Source organism: Puma concolor, chromosome F2 (assembly GCF_028749965.1).
Source record: "Puma concolor isolate L17-30 chromosome F2, mPumCon1.1.hap2, whole genome shotgun sequence".
Lineage (NCBI taxonomy): Eukaryota > Metazoa > Chordata > Mammalia > Carnivora > Felidae > Puma > Puma concolor.
Window position 1 is genome coordinate 2,712,352 of NC_141684.1, and position 6,152 is coordinate 2,718,503.

At 66.8% G+C, this 6,152-nt stretch overlaps 1 protein-coding gene across 2 annotated transcripts in view; it reads right to left on the reverse strand.

Annotated features, from left to right (window-relative positions):
• PTP4A3 (protein tyrosine phosphatase 4A3) overlaps positions 1–3,514 on the reverse strand; it is a 36,661-nt gene extending 33,147 nt beyond the window's left edge. Inside the window, exon 1 of one of the 2 annotated variants that reach the window (XM_086695662.1) lies at positions 3,395–3,514. The gene's annotated coding sequence lies outside the window, so the exon portion shown is untranslated. Of the gene's footprint in view, positions 1–1,501; positions 1,616–3,394 lie in introns of those variants that run through there. The other variant, XM_086695663.1, reaches the window with a different exon arrangement.
• Positions 3,515–6,152: the final 2,638 nt, after the last annotated feature.

Here is a 6,152-nt window from a genome sequence, read left to right on the forward strand (position 1 = left end):
CCCACCTGACCACCATCGGCATCTTCTCCCACCACACTGGCCACCTGGGGCAAGGGGGAGGCCCACGACCCGCCCAACCCCCCACGACCCCATCACCCGCCTCTGATTCCAGCAGGGGGCCCGGCACAGGGGAAGCGCTTGGCAGACGCTGTGGGGAGCGCTGAGGGCTGACCAGCTCCGCACAGGGGCCTTTGAGGAGCAGCCTGGGACCGCCACGTGGTCAGGGCAGCCTCCGTCCCTGAAGAGCTGCAGCGGGGGTGGCCTGGGGAGCAGCGGAGAGACCCCCGTGCCTGCCTCAGGTTAGGCCCTGGGCTCAGGGCCTCTCCCATTTACTCCTCACGGCAGCCTGCAGGGTGAGCCACACGGCACCCACTTCACAGACGGGAAAACCAAGGCTCCGTTTAGATCTACGGGTGAGGTGGGCCCGACTCCACCTCGCTGGGCCTCAGCCTCCCCATCTGAGAAATGGGGTGAAGAACCTCCCTCACAGGAGGGTTTGAGGTCAGTGAAGCGCGGGGCAAGCACAGAGCTTTGAAGAGGCCTCTGGGCAAGACCGCAGGCATCCTCCATTGACCGCGTCTGGTCCGCACCCCCACGCTGCTGCGCAGGTGCCGGACCCCCTGGAGCCCACACCCCACGCTGACGCCCAGAACCCACAGAGCGCTTGGGCCAGGGCAGGAGGGGCAGCGCATGCCTAACCGCCAGGGTCGGGGTGCCCATGTGGGCTGTGACCTGCTGGTCTGGACCCCACGCCGCCCTCGGACCTGCTAGCACGGCCCAGATGGGCAGCCTCACCTCAGCCGCCAGGCGCCAGCCGCAGAGGTCACCGGACCACACAGCGGAAGCGCTCTGACGGCTTGGAGCTGAGCGTGTGCCACCCATCCCAACCGCCAGCTGTCCAGCAGAGCCCAGGGGCCACGTGGAGAGCCACCTGTTTAATCCCTGTGGCACCTGGGATAAGGCGGCCGACCTGGTTCTGCAGCTGGACCGCCGCCGGGAGAGGGAGGCGCCGCCAGGCTACCAGCCCCCGTAAGGGTCTGAGCGGGGCCGCAGACCGGGTATCGGGCCCCGGAGCTCAACCTCCCGCGACATCCGCTGCCATCCCGGTCCTACCCGAGGACAGGGAGGCCCATGGGGTTCTGGTGACAAGAGCGTTAGAGACCAAGTGCCCCCAGACTATGCAGATGAAGAAACTGGGCAGAGAGTGGGGCAGAACCAGATCCTGGGCCGGAACTTGGGGGAGGATGAACTCGGAACAGGGGTCACCCGCCCCCCAGAGACGGGAGCGAGGTCAACGCTTCCAGCCAGGCCGGGGGCGCCCCGGGAGCCCCTGCACGTGGCCGCGCCCAGGCCCGCGTTCCCGCCGCAGCAGCCGCCAGGCCAGGCTGAGGGGCCCCAGGACGCGGCCGGCGCAGGAGGCGGCCGCCCTCCGCCTGCGCGCCCACGGCCCCACGCGCCCGCGCCGCGCGCCCCCGCCCGAGCGCGCGCCGAGGAGACTGACCTGGCGGTCCCGGCGCCGGCTCGACGGGCGGAGGGAGGGGCGCGCGCGCGTGCACGCGGGACCGGCGCGCGCAGGCGCGGCCCCGGCTCCGGGCGCGCGGGCCGGGGCGTCAGGTCACGTGCTTGGCACGGCCCAATGAGAGCGCTCCCCAAGCCTCGGCCGCGCGCGCGCGCGCGCGCCCCGCAGCCCCGCCCGGATGGGAAGGGGCGTGGCCATGGGGAGCGAGCGGGTGGGTGGGGCGGGGTCTGACCTTGGCTGCTGGCAGGGCCCGCCCGCTGAGGCAAGGACTGCCTGGCCGCTTGGAGTGGTCACGGTCCGTTGGATCCCGAGTGAGGATGGAGAGGGCGAGGTGCGCGGGGGCCGAGAAGGGGTCTGGAGGCCAAGGGTTTTACGAAACTTCCGGATGCCTCGACGTCTCCATTTGTCCATAGGTGCCGAGCACCAGACGCGCGGGCGGGGTTGATGGGAGGATGGGGCCTAGATAGCAGTCACCCAGCGGCGGCATTGGGGTCAGACCGGGGGGGCCCTGAAGGTGGGCTCCTGGAGGGAGTCATCAGGCCCCCCGGGACCTCGCGCCCCGAGGGCAGGCCCACACGCAGAGCTGCTCAGAAAGCGGCAGCTGCCTCTGTAAGGGCTGGTGGAGGCCCGACCCTCCTCCGTTTCTCTGTGCCCCGTGGGCCGGCCAGGTGCCTGTGCCATTTCGGCCACCAGCCAGCCTCCGGGGAGATTTGTAAGGTGCCCCCCTGGGGACTGGTGAGGGAGTCCCCTTCCGGATCAGCACTAACTAGGGAGCTCATGGCCAGGCCAGTGGTGGCACGGGGAGAGGGCCCAGGACAGAGGGCACCAGAGAGGTAGATGTGGAAACGCCAGGGTCCCCTGATGCCGGTCCATGCACCAGCCCCACCCTCAGCCCAGCCTCTCCTCCCAGGTTGGAGGCTGGCTCTGGTACTATCTCCGCGTCCTGGGGAGGATGCCCCTCCGACCACCCACCCCAGCAGCCACAGTGACCCCTGGAAGGCGCAAGAGTGAGAGCCCTCCCCTCTCCATGCAGAATCCTTCATGGTGGCACCTTGATCCCAAGGCCATCCGACTAGGCCAGGGCTTGCTCCTCTAGGCTCCCTCCACTCGCCACGAAGCTGCCACAGCATGGAACACCTGCATGCTGTTCCTCCCAACAGTCAGGGTCCATCCCACCCCAGGGCCTTTGTACTTGCTACTCCTGCTGCATGGAAACTCTTGCCCCAGGCCACCCCTGTGGTGCTGCCCTTCACATCTTGTCCCTTTCAGCTGTCATCTCCTCTGAGAGCTCAGTCTCCACTGGCCGTCCCCTCACTCAGCTCTGCCAGAGATTCCCCCCCCCCCCCCCCCACCAAGCAGTTACACACAACACCGATCATGGTCTGGGTGAGGACCTCACCTGTGTCCCCAGCTGTGTCCCCAAGATTCACACCAGCGTCCGGCACAGATGTGTGCGCATTCATAGATGGGGTGATCAGACGGTGCCCAGAGGCCCCCAATGCCTCCTTAAGAGTCAGAAGGAGGACAAAGGACGGAGCCTTGCAGACCTGAGTTCGAATCTCAGTTCACCAGCTTATCCCCGCACAGCCCCACAAGGTAGGGACCGTTGTTCCCCTATTTTGTGGATGAGGCACAGAGGGGTTAAGCAACTTCCAAAGATCACACAGCAAGTCAGAAGTAGACTTAGTCCAGACCTCCCCTTGTTTAACCACAAAGCTGGGGTTCCCTGTCCTCAGTGCCTTCACGCAGAGAACAATGGGAAACAGCTAGGGTCGCTCCAGGTTTGAGGTCCTGGGAAAAAGGAACCGTCCACGGGCGAGAGGGAGAGTGGGGAAGAATCCTGACTTCACAGCGGGGAAGGTGCTCAGAACTGACCTCCTCTCATGCAGGAGAACACGCGGCCCGAAGAGGTGATGACCATGCACGGGAAAGGCAGGGGCAGACCCCAGGCCTGAACGCCACCAGCCGCCAGAATCCTCCCGGGGATTGAGGAGTGGTGCCCGGAACAGATCCCATCCGCACCAGCTCCTGGTCACTGGACCTGCCACCACCCTCCCCCCAAGCAGAGCAGAGAAGACCCCCCCTCCCCCGGCCAGGGAGGGGGCGGGCAGAGGAGAAGGTATTAGGAACATCCAGACAGTGCAGGGGCCGCTGGGGGCGGGCAGGATTAGCAGATTAGCTCCGAGGAGGACAGAGATGAGGTCAGTGCTAAGTGGATTTCCCGAAAGCGGCCTCCAGTCCAACAGCCCCGGCCCCAGAAGCAGCAGGGCCACGAGGAGGGGCCGAGAGCCAGTCACGGGGGCAACAGGTGCGCCACTGGCCGCGGCCTCCACTTCTGAGCCTCTGCCAGCGGGCTGTGTGCTTTAACCCCTCCTCGCCTCAGTTTCCTCATCCAGAGAGTGGGGCCATGGTGATCGTGTCGACCTCAGAGGATAAGAGTGCTCGTTAGTGCCAGGTTCGTGCGTCCGGCACCGAGCAGGTGCTCAGTGAACATTCTTAGGACTGTCCTCTAAAGGTCATCCTCAAGCCCCAGGGTCAAACGCGAGCAAAGAAAGAACTTGTTGGTCAATGTGAAGTCAGACAAAAGCAGGAGTTCCATGCAGGAGCACGGTGTACGTACAGAAGAAGCGTGCCCCCCGCCGCCGACGCCCTGGTGGCCACGTCACGCCCCCGACCCCCGCCGTTTCGGCCACAGTGGCACACGTGGCCCCTCCCCACCCTGACGGTGCCCGAGCCCGGTGTGCACCGAGCCCCGAAGGCGTTAACGCCCCAGGACGGGCCTCACCAGCGGGCACACGCCCCAGCCTCCTGTCTGCAGACAAACCGTCGTGGGGGCATCCAGAAGCACGAGAGCCCCTGTGTGTTGGCTCCCCCGTGCCGCCCCCTCACCTGGCGTCACCCCGAATACGCCTCCCGTGCCCCAGGCCATGCCACCGGGGCAAGCAGACAAGCACCACGTTCCAAACAGGAAGCGGAGCGGACTCTGAGAAGCACAGGTGTGGGAAGAAGCAGTGACGGTGGCGTTTCGTTTCTGTCCCTCCCGAACGTCCAGGAATACAATCGTGTGACTCAAATGATGACGACTTTTGTAGCGTATTAGCCGTGCGCCGGTCAACGACGCTGTGGAACAAGTCGTCCCGGACTCGGCAGCCCGAAATGCCAATCATCGCCGGGCCTTTCTCGGTGTCGGTGGGGCAGGAGCTCTGAGTGGCCGGGCCGGGCCGTCCGGTGAGCCGCGGTCACAGCTGGGCTGCATGGTGGGAGGCCCGCCCGAGGTGAGGCGACCTGCATCCAGGCTGGCTCACCCGCCGTGCGGCCCATGGGTGTGGCTCCTGTCCCTCACTGTGCGGGGCGGTGCTCCCGACACAGTGGCTGGCTCCCCCAGGTCGAGGGATCCCAGGGGGCAAGGTGGTGGCTTATAATCGAGGCACTTATAATCGAGCCTCAGGAGCCACACGTGGCCATCGCCCATGGGTCACAGGGGCCTGCCCCGAGTCAGTGTGGGAAGGACGGGGCTGCCGACCAGGGGCCTCAGGTCCCTGCGGGGGAGGCAGGTGGTCCCCCCTCCCAGTGCCAGGGTGGAGCGGGGTGTGGGAGCTCTGGGGGGCGTGTGACCTGGAGCCCCTGCTTGGGGGAGGAGGGTCCCCAGCTAAGCCCGGGGTTCCAGCCATTGTGCCCTTCGCTGGCTTGAGACCCTGGCTCTGACAAGCACTGTTGAGTGCTCGCTCCAGGCTGCCCTGGGGGCTGCAGAGGGGGGGCCGGGAGCCCACCCGGACAGCCCTCCAGTCACAGCAGTCAGGAGCGCCCGGGGAGGCCCTTCAGGTCCGGGAATCAGGACGCGTTGCTGGGGAGGCTGCACAGCAAGCCAATGTTAGAGGAGTGCTCCAATGCATGCAGAGTCCTCCCTGAGGACAGCCACAGCCAGGTATGTCCCCCACCCAACCCCGCGGCCTGGGCCCGCCTGCACCTGCTGCTGGGCCAGCTCCCCACCTAGAGCCCCCCGCACGCCAGCCCAAAACCACCTCCTGGACTTTGCACAAGCCGTGCCCTCCAGAGGCTGGAGGACCCCCTGGGCGCGGCTCCCACCAGCAAACAGGCCCAGACACCCACAATGCCCGCGTTCGCAAGACCCCCCACACCCACCGCAATAGCCGGAGCTGTAAGGCGGGGGGGGGGGGGGGGGACACTTCTGGGATCCAGCGCGCCTCGCCGACGCCCTCTCGTGGTGTCTGTGGGAAGAGCGGGGCCCCGCGGTGTCTGTGGGAAGAGCGGGGCCCCGCGATCTGAGACCTGGGCGGTCGTTAACAACACTTCCCGGAAACAGTGGGTCCAGGCCAGGGAACCCTGACGGAACCGGGGGTCCCGGACCCCCCGCATCCACGGGACAGGGCCCGCCCGAGCCCGGGGACTGTGAGAGGCCCCCACCAGGCCTCCCCGAGCCTGAAGACGCCCATCCTCCACATTTGTGTGTCTGTTTGTCTGTCTTCTCCACGCGGCCCGCGACGCACTCCCTGCCCGGAGCCCCTGCATCGCTGGCGGGGACGGGAGCAGAGTGACTGAGCCGCAGACGCAGAGACCGGGAGAGCTTCGGCATCTGCAGGTGGCGGCCACCAGGGGGCAGCATGGCCTGCCA